Here is a 21,483-nt window from a genome sequence, read left to right as displayed (position 1 = left end):
TGCAGAGGTGACTGAAGTTTAACAAAAAGAAAAACCTGTCTGAAAAATCGTCAGGGCGGGCCGTGGACTCGTCATATCGTAAAAGAAATAAATTTATCAGGTAAGCATAAATTTCCTTTTCTTTTACAAGATATGACGAGTCCACGGATTTCATCCTTACTTATGGGATACAATACCAAAGCTATAGGATACGGATGAAAGGGAGGGACAAGACAGGAACCTAAACGGAAGGCACCACTGCTTGAAGAACCTTTCTCCCAAAAACAGTCCCAGATGAAGCAAAAGTATCAAATTTGGAAAAAGTGTGAAGAGACGACCAAGGTGCAGCCTTGCAAATCTGTTCAACAGAAGCATCATTCTTAAATGCCCATGAGGAAGCCACAGCCCTAGTGGAAAGAGCCGTAATTCTTTCAGGAGGCTGCTGTCCAGCAGTCTCATAAGCAAGACGGATGATACTCTTCAGCCAGAAAGAAAGAGGTAGCCTTAGCTTTCTGGCCCCTACGTTTTCCAGAAAAAACAACAAATAATGAAGATGATTGCCGAAAATCCTTAGTCGCCTGCAAGTAAAAACTTCAGGGCACGAACCACGTCTAAGTTATGCAACAGACGCTCCTTCTTGGAAGAAGGATTAGGACACAAGAAAAGGAAACACAAATTTCCTGATTAATATTCTTATTAGAAACAACCTTATGAAGTAAACCAGGTTTGGTACGTATGACCACCTTATAAGAATGGAAAATAAGATAAGGGGAATCGCATTGTAAAGCTGAAAGCACAGAAACTCTGCAAGCAGAAGAAATAGCAACCAAAAATAAAACTTTCCAAGACAACAACTTAAAGGGACATTAAACCCACAATTTTTCTTCCATGATTTGGAAAGAGCATGCAATTTTAAACAACTTTCTAATTTACTTCTATTATCTATTTGGCTTCATTCTCTTGATATTCTTTGCTGAAAAGCATATCTAGATATGCTCAGAAGCTGCTGATTGGTGGCTGCACATAGATTCCTTGTGTGATTGGCTCACTCATGTGCATTGCTATTTCTTAAACAAAGGATATCTAAAGAATGAAGCAAATTAGAAAATAGAAGTACATTTGAATGTTGTTTACAATTGTATTCTATATCTGAATAATGAAAGAAAAAATTGGGTTTAATGTCCCTTTAATATCTATGGAATGCATAGGTTCAAACGGAACCCCTTGAAGAACATTAAGAACTAAATTCAAACTCCAAGGAGGAGCAATTGGTCTAAACACAGGCCTGATTCTAGTTAGAGCCTGACAAAAAGATTGAACGTCTGGAACATCTGACAGACGTTTGTGTAACAGAATAGACAAAGCAGAAATCTGTCCCTTTAAGGAACTTGCTGACAACCCTTTCTCCAATCCTTCTTGGACAAAAGATAAAATCCTGGGAATCCTAACCCTACTCCACGAGTAGCCCTTGGATTCGCACCAAAAAAGATATTTACGCCATATCTTATGGTAAATCTTTCTAGTAACAGGCTTACGTGCCTGAATCAAGGTATCAATGACCGAATAAGAGAACCCTCGCTTAGATAAAATCAAGCGTTCAATCTCCAAGCAGTTAGCTGCAGAGAAACTAGATTTGGGAGATGGAAGGGTCCCTGAAGGAGAAGGTCCTGCCTCAAGGGACATGTCCACCAGATCCGCATTACCAAGTCCTGCGCGGCCACGCAGGAGCGATTAGAATTACTGAAGCCCTCTCCTGTTTGATCCGAGCAATCACCCGGGGAAGGAGAGCAAACGGTGGAAACACATAAGCTAGGTTGAACGCCATCAGATCCAATTCCGGTCTGCCCCACCTGAGAATCAGAGCGGCAAAGACCTCCGGATGGAGTTCCCATTCCCCCGGATGAAACGTCTGTCTGCTCAAAAAGTCCGCTTCCCAGTTGTCCACTCCTGGGATGTATATTGCTGACAGATAACAAGAGTGAGCCTCCGCCCACCGAATTATCTTGGATACTTCTGTCATCGCTAAGGAACTTCTTGTTCCTCCCTGATGATTGATGTAAGGCACAGTCGTGATGTTGTCCGACTGCAACCGAATGAATTTGGCCGAAGCCAACTGAGGCCAAGCCTGAAGCGCATTGAATATCGCTCTTAATTCCAGAATATTGATTGGAAGGAGAGACTCCAGGCCAAGTCCACACACCCTGAGCCTTCAGGGAGTTCCAGACTGCACCCCAACCTAGTAGACTGGCGTCCGTTGTCACTATCACCCATGAGGGCCTGCGGAAGCACGTCCTTTGGGACAGATGATCCTGCGGCAACCATCAAAGAAGAGAGTCTCTTGTCTCCTGATCCAGATCTATCTGAGCAGACAAATTTGCATAATCTCCATTCCACTGTCTGAGCATGCTCAGTTGTAGAGGTCTGAGATGAAAACAAGCAAACGGAATGATGTCCATTGCCGCCACCATCAATCCAATTACCTCCATACACTGAGCCACTGAAGGCCGAGGATTGGACTGAAGGGCGCGGTATGTATTCAGAATCTTTAACTTTCTGACCTCCGTCAGGAAGATTTTCATAGATACAGAATCTATTAGAGTTCCCAGGAAAGGAACCCTTGTTTGTGGAATTAGTGAACTATTTTCTAGACTCACCTTCCACCCGTGAGTCCTTAGAAAGCCAGAACCATGTCGGTATGAGACTTTGTCAGTTGATAAGACGACGCCTGGATCAGAATATCGTCCAGATAAGGCGCCACTGCAATGCCCCGCGGTCAGAGAACCGCCAGCAGAGACCCTAGAACCTTCGTGAAGATCCTGGGTGCCGTGGCCAGCCCGAAGGGTAGAGCCACAAACTGAAAATGTTTTTCCAGAAAGGCAAATCTTAGGAACTGGTGATGATCTTTGTGGATAGGAATGTGAAGGTATGCATCCTTTAAATACACGGTCGTCATATAATGACCCTCCTGGATCAATGGATGAATTGTCCGAATAGTTTCCATCTTGAAAGATGGGACTCTGAGAAACTTGTTTAGACTCTTGAGATCTAAAATTGGTCGGAACCTTCCCTCTTTTTTGGGAACTACGAAAAGATTTGAGTAAAACCCCTGCCCCCATTACAGAATTTGAACGGACAAATTACTCCCATAGTGGAGAGGTCTTTTACACAATGTAAGAACGCCTCTCTTTATCTGGTCTACAGACAATCATGAAAGAAGGAACCTTCCCCTTGGGAAGGAGTTTTTGAACTCCAGCTGATACCCTTGAGACACGATTTCCAGTGTCCAAGGATCCTGAACGTCTCTTATCCAAGCCAGGACAAAGAGAGAAAGTCTGCCCCCTACTTGATCCGGTCCCGGATCGGGGGCCGCCCCTTCATGCTGTCTTGGGAGCAGCAACAGGCTTCTTGGGTTGTTTACCCTTGTTCCAAGCCTGGCTGGGTCTCCAGACGGACTTGGCTTGTGCAAAATTCCCTTCCTGTTTAGCGGAGGCGGCAGAGGGGACTCCCTTGAAATTTCGAAAAGAACGAAAATTCTCTGCTTAGAAGTCTTATCCTGAGGTAGGAGATGATCCTTACCTCCCGTAATGTCAGAAATGATCTCCTTCAAGTCAGGCCCGAATAGGGTCTTACCCTTGAAAGGAATAGCCAAAAGCTTGGATTTAGAGGACACGTCCGCAGACCAAGATTTTAACCATAAGGCTCTGCGTGCTAAAATGGAAAACCCTGCATTTTTAGCCGCCAATTTGGCGATCTGGAAAGCGGCATCCGTAACAAAAGAATTCGCCAGCTTAAGGGCCTTAATTCTATCCAATATTTCCTCTAAAGAAGTCTCAGTCTTAAGAGATTCTTCTAAAGCATCAAACCAGAATGCGGCCGCAGTTGTAACTGGGACAATGCAGGCTGTCGGTTGTAATAGAAACCCTTGATGAATAAATAGCTTTTTTAGAAGACCCTCCAACTTTTTGTCCACAGGGTCTTTGAAAGCACAACTGTCCTCAATAGGAATAGTCGTGTTCTTAGCCAGGGTAGATATAGCTCCCTCCACCTTAGGGACCATCTGCCAAGAATCACGAACGGCGTCAGCTATAGGGTACATTTTCTTAAAGGTAGGGGAAGGTGAAAACGGAATACCCGGTCTTTCCCATTCCCGTGTAATAATATCCGAAATTATCTTAGGAACCGGAAAAACATAAGAATATGAAGGAACCTCTAAGTATTTGTCCATCTTACACAATTTCTCTGGTGGTACCACAATAGAGTCACAATCGTCCAGAGTCAGCAAAACCTCCCGCAACAACAGACAGAGGTGTTCAAGCTTAAATCTGAAGGACATTACATCCGAATCTGTCTGGGGTAATGCACTACCTGAATCAGACAATTCCCCTTCAGACAGAATCTCCCTGCCTCCCACTTCAGAGCCCTGGGAGTGTACATCGGAGATCGCCATCAAAGAGTCAGAAGTCGCCTGGACCACCTCCGCTCTTCTACTACGTTTGCCTTGCAACACTGGCAACTTAGACAAAACTTCTGTAAGAGTAGATGACATAACTGCCGCCATATCCTGCAGAGTAAATGAGGTGGACGCAGTTGATGGCGCCTGAGCGGGAGTTAAAGGCTGGGACGCTTGGGGAGAAAGTAGCGGCATATCCTGAGTCTCATCAAGCTGAGAAGCATCCTTAGAGTTATTTGCATTAAAGAAAATTTGTTCTTTAAACTGTAAAGCCCTCTCAGTACAAGAGGGACAAAATGTAAGAGCGGGTTCCACATTGGCAGCTAAGCACATAGAACAAGTCTGTTCCAGTAGGTCAGCCATGATAAAAAGAAAAACAAGAGCAATATTGGTTGTGTCAGATATATGAAATAACAAAAACAAGTACTGTGCCTTTAAATTTCAAAAACACCACATTTTACTGCACTGTGAAACGAAATAGGTGTCTTACTGAAAACGTGTAACAAACAAGCAATATGCAGTTTCTATAGCTAATATATTTACATCTTAGGTTATTCTAGCCCATTTTTTTGTATGGCGACTAAAATTAACCCCTGCACCCAGCCACAGCTCTGCTGTGGCGCCTACCTCACACCAACCAGTTGCGCAATAACCACTGCCTAAGTCCGCTTGCTGATTTCTAACAAGTTAACCAAGCGGACCTAGGAACCCTCCGTGAAGAAGTCGGAATAACAAGTGCGTATCAAAGCGCGCAAACATAAGCCCCGCCCTTCATGGGCGGTATACAGAAAGAAAGCGCCGTATGTAAAAAACAATGTCGGGTAAACCAGACTTGAATAAGGCCAATGTGTCCCTTGATCAAACTCACTATAGGGTACATTTTCACACAGAATAAAAGTATTAAGGACCCCTTTTGTTACATATTTTTCTAGAGTCAGTCTGCATAAATGATGTCACCGCTTTTGACCCCTGAATGAAAACGGGTCACATAACACCAACCCACTGCATATTATATAGATTAAAAATTAACCCCTGTACTAGAAGGGAAACAGATAGGGAAATAAAACTTCATTTGTAAGTTAGTTACCCCACTTGTGCTGCAGCAGCTAACGTCCAGTCTGTTCTGAGCTACACTGTCTCCCTAGAAATAAAAAGACTGTAGATACCGTAGTGCTGATGCTCCACCCTGAGAAAAATAGTACTCACTGGCACCATTTAAAAACAATAAACTCTTGATTGAATAATCTAAACTGACACCTCACTTTACCTATACCTATCACTAACACAGGCAAAGAGAATGACTGGGGTGGGAGGAAAGGGAAGAGAATATATATATATATATATATATATATATATCTGCTGTGGTGCTCTTTGCCTCCTCTGCTGACCAGTAGGCGTAATCCCATAAGTAAGGATGAAATCTGTGGACTCGTCATATCTTGTAAAAGAAAAGTGATCAATTTTTTTTTATTTGATCGCATTTGGCGGTGAAATGGTGGCATGAAATATACCAAAATGGGCCTAGATCAATACTTTGTGTTGTCTACTAAAAAAATATATATACATGTCAAGGGATATTCAGGGATTCCTGACAGATATCAGTGTTACAAAGTAACTATCGCCAATTTTGAAAATAAAAAAATGGTTTGGAAATAGCAAAGTGCTACTTGTATTTATTGCGCTAAAAAAAAAAAAAACTTGCAAAAAAAGCAAAGAACATGTAAACATTGGGTATTTCTAAATGCAGGACAAAATGTAGAAACTATTTAGCATGGGTGTTTTTTGGTGGTTGTAGATGTGTAACAGATTTTGGGGGTCAAAGTTAGAAAGTGTTTTTTACCCATTTTTTCATAGTAAATTATAAGATATGATGAAAATAATATCTTTAGAAAGTCCATTTCATGGCGAGAACAATGGTATATAATGTGTGGGTACAGCAAATTAGTAAGAGGAAAATTACAGCTAAACACAAACACTGCAAAAATTTAAAAATAGCCTTGGTCCCAAACGGTCAGAAAATGGAAGTGTTGTGGTCCTTAAGGGGTTAAATTTGTTTGGACTTTAAATGTACGTGAAATGCAAAAGTATTTTCTCATTATTCAGACAGAACGTGTATCTTAAAAATACTCCAGCTAAGTACCAGTAGCTGACATTAAAAAGGGACAGTAAAAGTTTGTTGCTGCAAAATGATTTTAATGCCAGTAATCCCCAATAATTTAGAAAAAGTACTGGAAACATTTTATATTTTACCTTCCAAAGTGCCCCTTGGCTGCTAGTGCTGGCCGCAGTCCTCCCCCCATGAGGAGTTTTTAATTAATGTGTTTTCAAAACGTTTAGACTTAGCTGATATTTTATTCTATAGCAACACAACATAAATGTTTTTGTAAATACAAGGTATCTACAGTCCCTTTAAATAAGCAGCAAGTGGTTCTGCTAATACTAAGACTACCTCGTATTTGAACACTGACTCAGCCATATGTGTTTAATCCCTTTGCCCATTACAACATTTTCTTTAGTGTGAAAATGACATGATCTAATGATAATCTGTGCGACTAGCGCTGCTCGTGGGATCAGCAGCTGTTCCGCTCTGACTCTGGTCCCGAGTGGCAGTTTAAGTATGTGATTTAACCTGTTGCAAAGGTTAAGTACATAGCATTACAGCATTGCTTGCATAGAAAATTAACATGCAATAACGGTTTAGAGCATGTAATTTTAACACTATAATAGCCCGTTAAGGTCTAGCTAAAAGGCATTACCATAACCACCCCAACCTTTTCTATTTTTCACCCTGGATAATTAGAAGAGGAGTCAGTGTGGTTTGAGGGACACTTGAACAATCTAAGACAGAGTAGGGTATTCCTGGGTGTGATGTAGCATGGTCTACAGACAAAGCAGTAAAAATGGTGGGTCTTTTCTAAAACTGTAAACATCAAACAAAATACAGGACAGTTAGGAGCTCAGTATTACTTGTGCTTCCTTGATGCCAAAGACTTGTCTTCAATCATTATTTCCCATTCCCTCTTATTTCTTTGCATTAACCCTTTCATGTCTAGGGCAAGTGTTTAACAACGGGAAAAAAGTTTGAAACAAAAACAGAATTTATGCTTACCTGATAAATTACTTTCTCCAACGGTGTGTACGGTCCACGGCGTCATCCATTACTTGTGGGAATATTCTCTTCCCCAACAGGAAATGGCAAAGAGCACAGCAAAAGCTGTCCATATAGCCCCTCCTTGGCTCCGCCCCCCCAGTCATTCGACCGATGGTTAGGAGAAAAAAAAGGAGAAACTATAGGGTGCCGTAGTGACTGTAGTGTCTAGAGAAAGAAATTTTTCAAACCTGATTAAAAAACCAGGGCGGGCCGTGGACTGGACACACCGTTGGAGAAAGTAATTTATCAGGTAAGCATAAATTCTGTTTTCTCCAACATTGGTGTGTCCGGTCCACGGCGTCATCCATTACTTGTGGGAACCAATACCAAAGATCTAGGACACGGATGAAGGGAGGGAGCAAATCAGGTTACCTAAACGGAAGGCACCACTGCTTGCAAAACCTTTCTCCCAAAAACAGCCTCCGAAGAAGCAAAAGTATCAAATTTGTAAAATTTGGCAAAAGTGTGCAGAGAAGACCAAGTCGCTGCCTTACATATCTGATAAACAGAAGCCTCGTTCTTGAAGGCCCAAGTGGAAGCCACAGCTCTAGTGGAGTGAGCTGTGATTCGTTCAGGAGGCTGCCGTCCGGCAGTCTCATAAGCCAATCGGATAATGCTTTTCAGCCAGAAAGACAGAGAGGTAGCCGTAGCTTTTTGTCCTCTCCTCTTACCAGAGTAAACGACAAACAAAGATGAGGTTTGTCTAAAATCCTTAGTTGCTTCTAAATAGAACTTTAAAGCACGAACTACATCTAAATTGTGTAACAAACGTTCCTTCTTTGAAACTGGATTCGGACACAGAGAAGGAACAACTATTTCCTGGTTAATATTCCTGTTGGAAACAACCTTCGGAAGAAAACCAGGCTTAGTACGCAAAACGACTTTATCTGAATGGAACACCAGATAGGGTGGGTTACACTACAGAGCAGATAATTCAGACACTCTTCTTGCAGAAGAAATAGCAACCAAAAACAGAACTTTCCAAGATAGTAACTTGATATCTATGGAATGTAAGGGTTCAAACGGAACCCCTTGAAGAACTAAAAGAACTAAATTTAGACTCCAAGGAGGATTCAAGGGTCTGTAAACAGGCTTGATTCTGACCAAGGCCTGTACAAAAGCTTGTACATCTGGCACAGCTGCCAGTCCTTTGTGTAACAAGACAGATAAAGCAGAAATCTGTCCTTTTAGAGAACTCGCTGACAATCCCTTATCCAAACCTTCTTGAAGAAAGGAGAGGATCTTAGGAATTTTAATCTTACTCCAGGAGAATCCCTTGGATTCACACCAACAGATATATCTTTTCCATATTTTATGGTAAATCTTTCTAGTCACAGGTTTTCTGGCTTGGACCAGAGTATCTATCACAGAATCTGAAAACCCACGCTTGGATAAGATCAAACGTTCAATTTCCAAGCAGTCAGCTGCAGAGAAACTAGATTTGGATGTTCGAATGGACCTTGTATTAGAAGATCCTGTCTCGAAGGTAGCTTCCATGGTGGAGCCGATGACATATTCACCAGGTCTGCATACCAAGTCCTGCGCGGCCACGCAGGAGCTATCAGAATCACCGAGGCCTTCTCCAGTTTGATCCTGGCTACAAGCCTGGGGAGGAGAGGGAACGGTGGAAACGCATAAGCTAGGTTGAATGACCAAGGCGCCACTAATGCATCCACTAGAGTCGCCTTGGGATCCCTGGATCTGGACCCGTAGCAAGGAACCTTGAAGTTCTGACGGGACGCCATCAGATCCATGTCTGGAATGCCCCATAATTGAGTCAACTGGGCAAACACCTTCGGGTGGAGTTCCCACTCCCCCGGATGGAAAGTCTGACGACTCAGGTAATCCGCCTCCCAGTTGTCTACTCCTGGGATGTGGATTGCAGATAGGTGGCAGGAGTGATCCTCCGCCCATTTGATGATTTTGGATACCTCTCTCATCGCCAAGTAACTCTTTCTTCCGCCCTGATGATTGATGTAAGCTACAGTCGTCATGTTGTCCGACTGGAATCTTATGAATCCGGCCTTTGCTAGTTGAGGCCAAGCCTGGAGAGCATTGAATATCGCTCTCAGTTCCAGGATGTTTAATCGGAAGAAGAGACTCTTCCAGAGACCATAGACCCTGAGCTTTCAGGGAGTCCCAGACCGCGCCCCAGCCTAATAGACTGGCGTCGGTCGTGACAATGACCCACTTTGGTCTGCGGAAACTCATTCCCTGAGACAGGTGATCCTGGGACAACCACCAACGGAGTGAGTCTCTGGTTATCTGGTCTACTTGAATCTTTGGAGACAAGTCTGTATAATCCCCATTCCACTGCTTGAGCATGCACAGTTGTAATGGTCTTAGATGAATTCGAGCAAAAAGGAACTATATCCATTGCTGCCACCATCAACCCTACTACTTTCATGCACTGAGCTATGGAAGGCTTCAGAATAGAGAGAAGAACTTGACAAGCGTTTCGAAGCTTTGACTTTCTGACTTCGGTCAAGAAGATCTTCATTTCTAAAGAATCTATTATTGTTCCCAAAAAGGGAACTCTTGTCGACGGAGACAGGGAACTCTTTTCTACGTTCACCTTCCACCAGTGAGATCTGAGAAAGGCTAGAACAATGTCTGTATGAGCCTTTGCCTTGGAAAGAGACGACGCTTGAATTAGAATGTCGTCCAGGTAAGGTGCCACTGCAATGCCCCTTGGTCTTAGAACCGCTAGAAGGGACCCAAGCACTTTTGTGAAAATTCTGGGAGCAGTGGCTAGTCCGAATGGGAGAGCCACGAACTGATGTTTGTCCAGAAAGGCAAACCTTAGGAACTGATGATGATCTTTGTGGATAGGAATATGTAGATACGCATCCTTTAAATCCACGGTAGTCATATATTGACCCTCCTGGATTGCAGGTAAAATTGTTCGAATGGTTTCCATTTTGAACGATGGAACTCTGAGAAATTTGTTTAGAATTTTTAAATCCAGAATTGGTCTGCAAGTTCCCTCTTTTTTGGGAACTACAAACAGATTTGAGTAAAACCCCTGACCTTGTTCCACAGTTGGAACTGGGTGTATCACTCCCATCTTTAACAGGTCTTCTACACAATGTAAGAATGCCTGTCTCTTTATTTGGTTTGAAGATAAGTGAGAAAATTTGGAACCTTCCCCTTGGGGGTAGTTCCTTGAATTCGAGAAGATAACCCTGAGAGACTATTTCTAGTGCCCAGGGATCCGGAACATCTCTTGCCCAAGCCTGAGCAAAGAGAGAGAGAGTCTGCCCCCTACTAGATCCGGTCCCGGATCGGGGGCTACCCCTTCATGCTGTTTTGGTAGCAGCAGCAGGCTTCTTGGCCTGTTTACCCTTGTTCCAGCCTTGCATTGGTTTCCAAGCTGGTTTAGTCTGGGAAGCGTTACCCTCTTGCCTAGAGGCTGCAGAGTTAGAAGCCGGTCCGTTCCTGAAATTGCGAAAGGAACGAAAATTGGACTTATTCTTGGCCTTGAAAGGCCTATCTTGTGGGAGGGCATGGCCCTTTCCCCCAGTGATATCTGAAATAATTTCCTTCAATTCTGGCCCAAAAAGGGTCTTACCTTTGAAAGGGATATTAAGCAATTTTGTCTTGGAAGATACATCCGCCGACCAAGACTTTAGCCAGAGCGCTCTACAATTGCAAACCCTGAATTTTTCGCCGCTAATTTCGCTAACTGCAAAGCGGCGTCTAAAATAAAGAAATTAGCTAACTTAAGTGCGTGAATTCTGTCCATGACCTCCTCATATGGAGTCTCCCTACTGAGCGACTTTTACAGTTCCTCGAACCAGAACCACGCCGCTGTAGTGACAGGAATAATGCACGAAATAGGTTGAAGGAGGTATCCTTGCTGTACAAAAATCTTTTTAAGCAAGCCCTCCAATTTTTTATCCATAGGATCTTTGAAAGCACAATTGTCCTCAATCAGAATGGTCATGCGTTTGGCTAGTGTAGAAACCGCCCCCTCGACCTTAGGAACTGTTTGCCATGTGTCCTTCCTGGGGTCGACCATGGGGAACAATTTCTTAAATATAGGAGGAGGGACAAAAAGGTATGCCTGGCTTCTCCCACTCCTTATTCACTATGTCCGCCACCCTTTTAGGTATTGGAAAGGCATCAGGGTGCACCGGGACCTCTAGGAACTTGTCCATCTTGCACAATTTTTCTGGGATGACTAGATTGTCACAATCATCCAGAGTAGATAGCACCTCCTTTAGTAATGCGCGGAGATGCTCTAATTTAAATGTCACAACATCAGGTTCTGCCTGCTGAGAAATTCTTCCTGTATCAGAAATTTCTCCATCTGACAAACCCTCCCTCACTGCCACTTCAGACTGGTGTGAGGGTATGACAGATAAATTATCATCAGCGCCCTCCTGCTCTACAGTGTTTAAAACTGAGCAATCACGCTTTCTCTGAAATCCTGGCATTTTGGATAAAATATTAGCTAGAAGTACTAGGGGTCGCCTGCGCGGGCATAACTGGTATAGGCACAGAAGGAGAGGATGCAGAACTATCCCTACTTCCTTCATCTGAGGAATCATCCTGGGCAACCTTACTAAATGTGACAGTACTGTCCTTACTTTGTTTGGACGCCATGGCACAATTATCACATACATTTGAAGGAGGAACCTCCTTGGCCTCCATACATACAGAACATGACTTATCTGAAGGTACAGACATGTTAAACAGGCTTAAACTGATTAATAAAGCACAAAAACCGTTTTTAAACAAAACCGTTACTGTCTCTTTAAATGTTAAACAGGGCACACTTTATTACTGAATATGTGAAAAACTATGAAGGAATTATCCAATCTTTACCAAATTTTCACCACAGTGTCTTAATGCATTCAAAGTATTGCAGTATTGCAAGCTGTTAACCCTTAAAATGCGGAAACCGGAGCCGTTTGCAATTTAACCCCACTACAGTCCCAGCCACAGCCTTTACTGCGACTTCACTTATCCCAGGGGGGTATACGATACCAATTCCAGCCTTCTAGGAACGTTTTCAGTGGATACCAGACCCTCTCACATGCAGCTGCATGCACTGCACTCAAAAGAAACTGCGCAATAATGGCGCGAAAATGAGGCTCTGCCTACTACAGAGAAAGGCCCTTCCTGACTGGGAAGGTGTCTTAACTAGTGCCTGGCGATAAAAACGTTCCCCAAATAGTAAAAAGTTTGAAATCCACTTCAAAACTTTGATAACAACTTAAATAAACAATCGATTTAGCCCTTAAGAGTGTCCCCCAAGGCAGAACATACAGTGATCTGAGATGTCATCGCAGAAAATGCAGCATGTCTGCAGAAAGAATGGGACACTTTGCAGGAACTGTCAGCGACTTAACTTTGCAGCACTGCTCCACATTAGGCTGTTCTTTTCAAACAGAGATGTGCTTTGGCTGCATTGTGTACGTTTTTCTTAACAAAGTGCATTCAGAGCAAAGTGCTGTTTGAAGTGAACAGTCAAATATGCAGTAGAGCTGCAAAGCAGCAGTGTATTGGTTGTCGACTGGCTCTCAGGCATTTTTCCAAACCCGCCCTCCTAGCCTGTCCCAGTCTGCAAAGCTGTTTTTTCTGAATGTAAGACGTTAGTATGAGCAATTGAGCAATGCACCTTTTTTAATACTACACTTCTATGTTAGACAAAGAGAAAAAGGAAACAAATTTATTCAAGGGACGTTTTACTTTTTTTTTTTTTTGTCTGCAGCTAATTTGCAATGCAATTTTCAACTACTGCACTATATTATAAAACTTTAAAAATGGCTTTATTCTCCAGTTAACCAACACATTGCAATTGTACTGGTGCTTTAGTGTAACTGCCTAATTTACAATTGAATTTTATTTAAAAATGATCCGCAGAAACATTTTCACTAAAAAAATATCTCATCGCAGAAAGTGAAAAAAAGTCCTGCCTCTGGGAGAGTGTCCACCAGTTAATAGCCCATAATAAGCCCTTTATTCTATCCGAGTCTAAGAAAATGGCTTACCGATCCCCATGAGGGAAAATGACAGCCTTCCAGCATTACAGTCTTGTTAGAAAAATGGCTAGTCATACCTTGAGCAGAAAAGTCTGCAAACTGTTCCCCCCAACTGAAGTTCTCTGGGCTCAACAGTCCTGCGTGGGAACAGCAATTGATTTTAGTTACTGCTGCTAAAATCATACTCCTCTTTTAAACAGAACTCTTCATCTCTTTCTGTTTCAGAGTAAATAGTACATACCAGTACCATTTCAAAATAACAAACTTTTGATAGAAGAATAAAAAACTACAACTAAACACCACATACTCTTCACCATCTCCGTGGAGATGCTACTTGTTCAGAGCGGCAAAGAGAATGACTGGGGGGCGGAGCCAAGGAGGGGCTATATGGACAGCTTTTGTTGTGCTCTTTGCCATTTCCTGTTGGGGAAGAGAATATTCCCACAAGTAATGGATGACGCCGTGGACCGGACACACCAATGTTGGAGAAACACGCTATAGTTGATGCGATCACATGATATCAAGGCCGGGATTAGATCATGTTGGGGACGGTCTGTGATGCTAGGCACGCCTCCCAGTTCGATTTCACATTAAACAAAAGGAGGGGACATTCCATGCTGTCCTAACAGTGTTATGTGGTTAAGAATAGATAAAATAAAAGGCAATTGTTAATCTTTCCAATTCAGTGGAAACAAAGTACTTTTTCTATTTAAACAGGAAACCGATTTTGTGCATTTTATACAATATCATAAAGATTATTTTAGGGAGCACCAAATAAAAAAATATATTGGCATTTTTAAAAATAGTTGTATAACCCCTTAACCTAAATTCATCCACCAATCAAAAACTGCTGTCCAGAGTTCTGAACCAAGAAAAAAGCTTAGACGCCTTCTTTTTCCATATAAAGATAGAAAGAGAACGAAGAAACATTGATAATAGGAGTAAATTAGAAAGTTGCTTAAAATTGCATGCTCTATCTGAATCACAAAAGAAAAAATTTGGGTTCAGTGTCCCTTTAAAGGGATAGGAAAGTCTAAATTAAACTTGTATGATTCTGATAGAGCATGTAATTTTAAGACACAAATTAATTTACATTTTCAAAATGTGCTTCCTTCTCTTGCTATCCATTGTTGAAAAAGAATACGCACATATCCTACATTAGCTGCTTATTGGTGCCTGCACACATTTGTCTCTTGTGATTGGCTAAATAAATGTGTTCAGCCAGCTGCCAGTAGTGCAATGCTGTTCCTTCAGCAAAGGATTACAAGAACAAAGCAAATTTTATAATAGAAGTAAATTGGAAAGTAGTTATCCAAACAATGGAAGAAAATGTTGGGGTATCCTGTCTCCCTCACCCAATCGAGGGAGGGACAGGGAGGGAGGTGGTGCGACCACTACTCTACAAAAAAAAAAAAAAAAAAAAAAAAAAAAAAAAAAAAAAAAAAAAAGACACGACAGCTGCAAGATTGCGGCACTAGTTAGAGGGGGGTTATAGAGAGCCGTTTGGAAGGGATCAGGGAGGTTGGAGGGTAAGGGGGGATCCTACACCGCAAAAAAAACAACAAAAAAAAACGCAAGCCCCTCTGTACTTACCTTACCGGCTTCCTCCTATCATGGCGTGCACCCCAGAGCGTCCAACTCGTGAGGCCATGTAGTGATAGGAGGAAGCCATTTTGATCATTGAAGTGCTAAGTACAGAGGAGCTGCGGGCGGAGGATCTGTGTTTGCTAAAGAAAAGGTCTTTAAAAAACAAAAACAACGCTGCAATGTAAAGTTTAATGAATAAAAGTGCCCCTATTTTTAATAGTATTTTTAAAAGCTGGGCACTTAATCATTAAAATGTACATTCACATTAAAGGAACAGTATACTGTAAAATTGTTTTTCCCTTTAATGTATTTCCAATTACTTTGTTTTACCAGCTGCAGAGTATGAAATATGAGAATTTGTTTTTCAAGGTTTATTTGTGTATATAAAAAAAAAGCTGATTTTGTGTTTTGAAGCCACAACCTAATAAAATGGGTTGAGCTTATAGGTATAATCAGATCTCATTCCTTTATCACATTGTGTACATATACATGCTTCTTTATCTTGTATATCTCTGTAAACCAAAGACCAATACTTGGAGAGAACAATGGAAAATTAAAGGGACAGGAAACCCAAACATTTTCTTTCATTTTTCAGATAGAGAATACAATTTTAAACAACTTTCTAATTTACTTCTACTATCTAATCTGTTTCATTCTGTTGGTATCATTTGTTGAAGGAGCAGCAATGCACTACTGGTTTCTAAATGAACACATGGGTGAGCCAATCACAATCAATATATATTTGCAGCCACTAATCAACAGCTAGAACCTAGGTTCTCTGCTGCCCCGAGCTTGCCTAGATAAACCTTTCAGCAAAGGATAACAAGAGAAGGAAGCAAATTAAATAATAGGAGTAAATTGGAAAGTTGTTTAAAATTGTATTCTCTATCTGAATCATGAAAGAAAAAACGTATCCATTCTATACCCCACTGAGTAATTTATTATGCTGGCTGTTTTTACACAGCTTATCTATAGCTTGGACCTAAGGTCAGAAACTTAAAGAATAGGTGGAGATACCACAGGCTAAAAATGCTAAAATGCTAATATAAGGGTAAAGGAAATACTTGTAAACAATTCAATACACTCCAGCAGGTAAAGTAGATAATTGGAAACAAATTAAAGGGGAGACATTTTTTAGTAAACTGTACCTTTAAGATGGGGGTGAGGGAGAGATCAGGTAGGGATAAAGGGGTGGGAAGGGAAGTGTCAGGTGGGAGGGTAATCTCTACACTAGATCTTAAATTAACTTTACAAGATACCCAATTATCCCCATTCAATGCCGGAATTAAAAAAAAAAAAAAAAAAAAAAAAAAAAAAAAAAAAAGTGTGGTTCGCAACTGCAATTAGTGGCCTTTTAATTACAAAAAAGCAATGGCAAAGCCATATTTATCTGCTATTTCTGAACAAAAGGGATCCCAGAGAAGCTTTTACAACATGCTGTGTGTATATATATATATATATATATATATATATATATATATATATATATATATATATATATATATATATATATATATATATATATATATATATATATATATATATATATATATATATATATATATATATATATATATACATACATACATACATACAGGGCTCAAAATTTCAAGCCCTAAGCTACTAGCCAGCCCAAAATGTTACCCGCCGCTTTTGATCCCACCCATTACCCCACCTGCACACACTAACCCCCCCCCCTCCTCATTGCATATGTTTAGCCAATGTGAAAAACCTTACTGTGCAGTAATTTTATTGTTTTTGTTTTATACCATAAATTAAATAATGCTATATACAGTAATAAATTAACAAAATTAAGTGCATAGAAGTTAGTAACATCAACTAGGGTTCTGGGGAAGACAACATCTGAGAGAAAGCAGAGAGTGTTGACATTAATGTGAGGTCATAAAAATTGCTTTATAACTGATCTCTCATCTATCTTTGCCCACTCCTCCTCTCTTCAATCTCTCTTTTTACCCCCTCCCTTCTCTCTCAGGCCATATCGTCTCTTTACACTCTCTCTCTTCATATTTTTTCACAACGCTATCTTTTGCTAAACTTTTACTCTTAAGTCTCTCTTTGCCCCAGTTTATCCTCTCAGAAGGAACAGTCTAAGCACTAATGGGGTCCCTATAGCCCTAGAGCAGTGCTTTCCAAACTGTGTGTCGTGACACGTTAGTGTGTCGGCAGCAGTGTGTAGGTGTGTTCCTGCTTCAGCACTAATTTATTTATTTATTTATTTTTTTATTTCTGACATTCCGCCTGCCTGCTACGCATATCACATGGTTGACACGTGATCGATAGCTAGTGGGTCACAGATCATCTTAACCTATTGGTGCAGCTCAGCGGGAACTGAAACTATTTCCATTGGCGGCACATTTTCTCCTGACTACACGTGTAGTCTCCTCAATCGGCTTGTGATTGCACGTGTAGTCAGTGAGTGGGACAGCAGTGTGTTTGCAGCTCAAGCAGTCGGACTCGCAGAGCTCTGAGGGCGGCAGCTTAAACGCTGAGCTGAAGTCAAAGTGTTTGTTTTTTTGCAGCTAGCTCCCAGTAGTGCATTGGCGAGTGGAAATTGAGACACATACATACATAAACATTTTGGGCAAGTTTTTCTCTATAAGTCCCGGTAGTGAAGGGGTTAGAGGGACTTATGGGCTTTAAAAAAATAAATATTGGACATAGGCCTTTTTGATGGCCTGTTACAAGCGTAAAGTGTTTATAGAGATATTAAACCCAAATTACTACAATTGCATGCTCTATCTGAATCATGAAAGAAAATGTTTTTTTGCTTTAAAGGGACAGTCAACACCGGACACAACTTAATCCCATATCTTAGATTAAAAAAAAGAAGATGCACCTGCACCGCATCACATGTTCAATACCTCTAAAATTATATGTGTAATCATCCAAAGCACATACGATTTTATCCTGCAGATATGGTCACCAAACCCTTCCCCCTCCGTCTTCTTCTCTATTAAATTCCATGCTCGTTCACGGTGAAGCGGTTTCTTTGCTAATGCGCATTACAATTTATGTCCGCTCGCCAGCAGAAATAGAAAATGCAGCTGCAAATCACTGTGAATGTGTGTAAAGAATCCAACTGAGGATTGGATTCTGATTGGCGGATGCGTTTAAAATGAAAGTTACAACGTAACGGTGGGGGGAGTTTGGCGACCATATCTGCAGGATAAAATCGTATGTGCTTTGGATGATAACACATATAATGTTAGAGGTATTGAACATGGGATGCGGTGCAGACGCATCTTTTTTGGGTCTAAGGTATGGGATTAAGTTTTGTCAGGTGTTGACTGTCCCTTTAATACCGCACAGCACTGCTGGTACTGAGTAGAAAACGCAGCTGATCCAATTAGCAATGCTAGTGGCACAACTCAAATGCTGAGAACATTGCACTGTATTAAGCATAGTATCACCTGTTTAAAAGCCAATCCTGGGTTTGCAACTCAAGCGTGTAGTCATTCAAATATGGGCTCAACTGACTTGTTTCATATGTAAAACTACTATTAGTCCAGGGTTTAAATGCAATGTTGAGTAAGGTTGCCACCTCAGACATGTTTTCCTGGACACTTATGAGTTACACATGGTGCAGGGTAAGCAGGACGGAACATGTATTGTGCCTCTGGACATCAAATAAATAGTGCTGATGAGCAGCACAATACATGGTCCTCCCTGCAATGCCTGCAGCATGTGTCCTGGAAAACATGGCTGAGGTGGCAACCCTAATGTTGAGTAACCTGGCTAGATATTATTAAGACATTCTGGCTGCTAAAACAGACCAACTTCTTGATTAAATATTGTCGGGGCTATTGATATTCAGTTTTTATTCCTATTTATATACTAAAAAAGGATTTAGGAGGTCAAAATTGAGACATCATGCAAAAAAATGAATTTTAAAAAAAAAAAAATGCTCAAACTTGTTACAGCAAGTAATTTTAGTACTAGAAATTATGCAGTGCTATGCATTTTTGTCCTACAAAGGGTTTAAACACAGTTAAAGTACCACAGAGAACTGCTGGTCCAAAGTGGATACAGCCACTAAACCAATTAGCAGCAGTTGCAAAGCCGGTTGGGCAATTACCACTGCTGATTTGTTTACTGGCAGTATGCACAAAAGGTGCAGCAGTGAACGGTATCTCCCAAACACTACTTTGTGTGTTTAACCCTTAGCAGGCTAGCAATAAAAAAAAAATTGACTGTGGAGAAACTTATTTTGTGTTTTTTAGCACCTTAAAGGGCCACTAAACCCAAAATCTTTCTTTCATGATTCAGATAGAGAATACAAATTTAAACAACATTACAATTTACTTATATTATTTATTTTGCTTCATTTTTTAGATATCCTTAGTTGAAGAAAAAGCAATGCACATGGTGAGCCAATCACACGAGACTTCTATGTGCAGCAACCAATCAGCAGCTACTGAGCATATCTAGATATGCTTTTCAGCAAAGAATATCAAGAGAATAAAACAAATTAGATAATATAAGTAAATTAGAAAGATGTTTAAAATTGCATTCTCTTTCTAAATCATGAAAGAAAAAATGTGGGTTTCATGGCCCTTTAAGTTAGATCGTTAGTTTCTCTTTTTCAAAAATTACAAAAGAGTTTTTATATTTGTCCCTAATTTTCCATTTCCCTTTAAATTTATAAGGGGTTAAGGAAGTTTGTTCTCAAAAATTGTTCCCTTTAATTGTTTTTAAATTGTCATCATGTGTCCCTCTCCGTTCCCAGTTACGTGCTAAGCATTGATTGGGGAGCAGGGGTATATATTTTGATATTGTACTCTACCTGTTAACCTATGACTAAGTAATGCACGGCACGAATCACGTAAGGCCACGCCCCCTCTTCCATTGCGCTTGTGTGTTGTGTATTACCTGTTCCTGTACCTGTTGAATTAAATATCCCTTTTTGCAAAGATTTAAAATAAATAAAAATTTTAAATTACATGGTTTATCTAAATCATGAAAGAGAAACCTGGGGTTTCATGTCTCCAAGACCATCGACCTGCACTACTGTATGTTTAACCACAGCAAAGGGGTTAAACACACAGTAGAAGTAACACATGGAACCGACAGATAGCACAGCAGTAGTTTCCATTTGAGACCAGCAGTGCTCCGTGGGTCCCAAGCGATACCTCTATTGTGCGTGTAACCTCTTTGTTGGGATTAGCCAGAGTAGTGTGTCTAACCTGCTACAGGATAAATAACTTGAAGACAGCAGAGTATATATTTGATATAGCTATGCAGAATACAAAACATTTTATTTTAAAAAAAGTTACAGTAAACACTGAGAGTGTACTATAAAATGTTTAATAATGTGTAGTCAAAAAAAATGTAGATGTCAAAGTCTAGCCCTGCTACATAACGGTCTGTAAATGGCCTTGGCAAAGGTAATCAGATAAAATGCAAATCACTGCAAACAAAATAACTGTGGCTAGCCATTCCAAATAAGTGATGGGGGAAGATTGGCCATTTAAAAAAAATATCAGCAAAGAAGTACATTACACATTTTTCACACTTCGTTTATAAATTGTTTTCTACCTGACAGTTGAGCCCACCATAAAGTGAATAAAACATTAATTTATATCACAGCTGGATATATATATATATATACCCCCCACTTTATATTTTTCTCTAGGAAAGATACGCACGTTTAATTAATCACTAAAATATATAATTTATATAATCAAATGCCAAGACAGCAATAGTTTAGCTGTTACACACATTTGGAGAAATCATTTCCATAAAGGATAAAATAGGTGTTGAGAAAAAAACAACTCAAGCTGTTAGCGGGTTAAACACCGTGTGTTAGAGGCGAGAAGAAAAGTAGCGAAAAGACCTAACGTTCATTTTACACACTATTACATATAACCAGATTGTGATGTCGTGCAAAACAAGGTCAAACTGCTATAAAAAGCTTATTGAAAAAACAAAAATGGTTCCATCTATTTCTTCACTCGATTGCCGATTTCATTCTCTCTCAAAAAAGACTCACTCACCTTCTTTTTTACGTCTGCGGTTGCACTTGTTGTGGCACTGATGGGAAACTCAAACTAAACAACATCCAGGCAAGCAAGCAACCAGTCTAAGGATCCTCCTCTATTCATTAGGTGAGAAAAGAGGAGGGGTTGGAGGGCTGTAGAGGGAGGGAGGGCAAATGTGAGGTGAACAAAGGCCATGTGCTTGAGAGATGATGACCCGACCGGTGATGTAATTCAAAACCATACATACCATGCAAAGGTTACGAACAAATAGTAAGGGCCGGTGTCTTGTGACACTTGTCGAAATTTGTATGGCCAACCAGGTTTAGC

At 40.8% G+C, this 21,483-nt stretch overlaps 1 protein-coding gene across 1 annotated transcript in view; it reads right to left on the bottom strand.

Moving 5' to 3' along the window:
* LOC128649537 (N-acetyllactosaminide beta-1,3-N-acetylglucosaminyltransferase 3-like) overlaps positions 1–21,272 on the bottom strand; it is a 91,582-nt gene extending 70,310 nt beyond the window's left edge. The window contains exon 1 of the mRNA XM_053702870.1: positions 21,172–21,272. The gene's annotated coding sequence lies outside the window, so the exon portion shown is untranslated. The remainder of the gene's footprint in view (positions 1–21,171) is intronic.
* Between the last annotated feature and the right edge of the window lie 211 nt (positions 21,273–21,483).

Source organism: Bombina bombina, chromosome 2 (assembly GCF_027579735.1).
Source record: "Bombina bombina isolate aBomBom1 chromosome 2, aBomBom1.pri, whole genome shotgun sequence".
Classification (NCBI taxonomy): Eukaryota; Metazoa; Chordata; class Amphibia; order Anura; family Bombinatoridae; genus Bombina; species Bombina bombina.
This window is presented reverse-complemented; position numbering and strand designations above follow the sequence as displayed.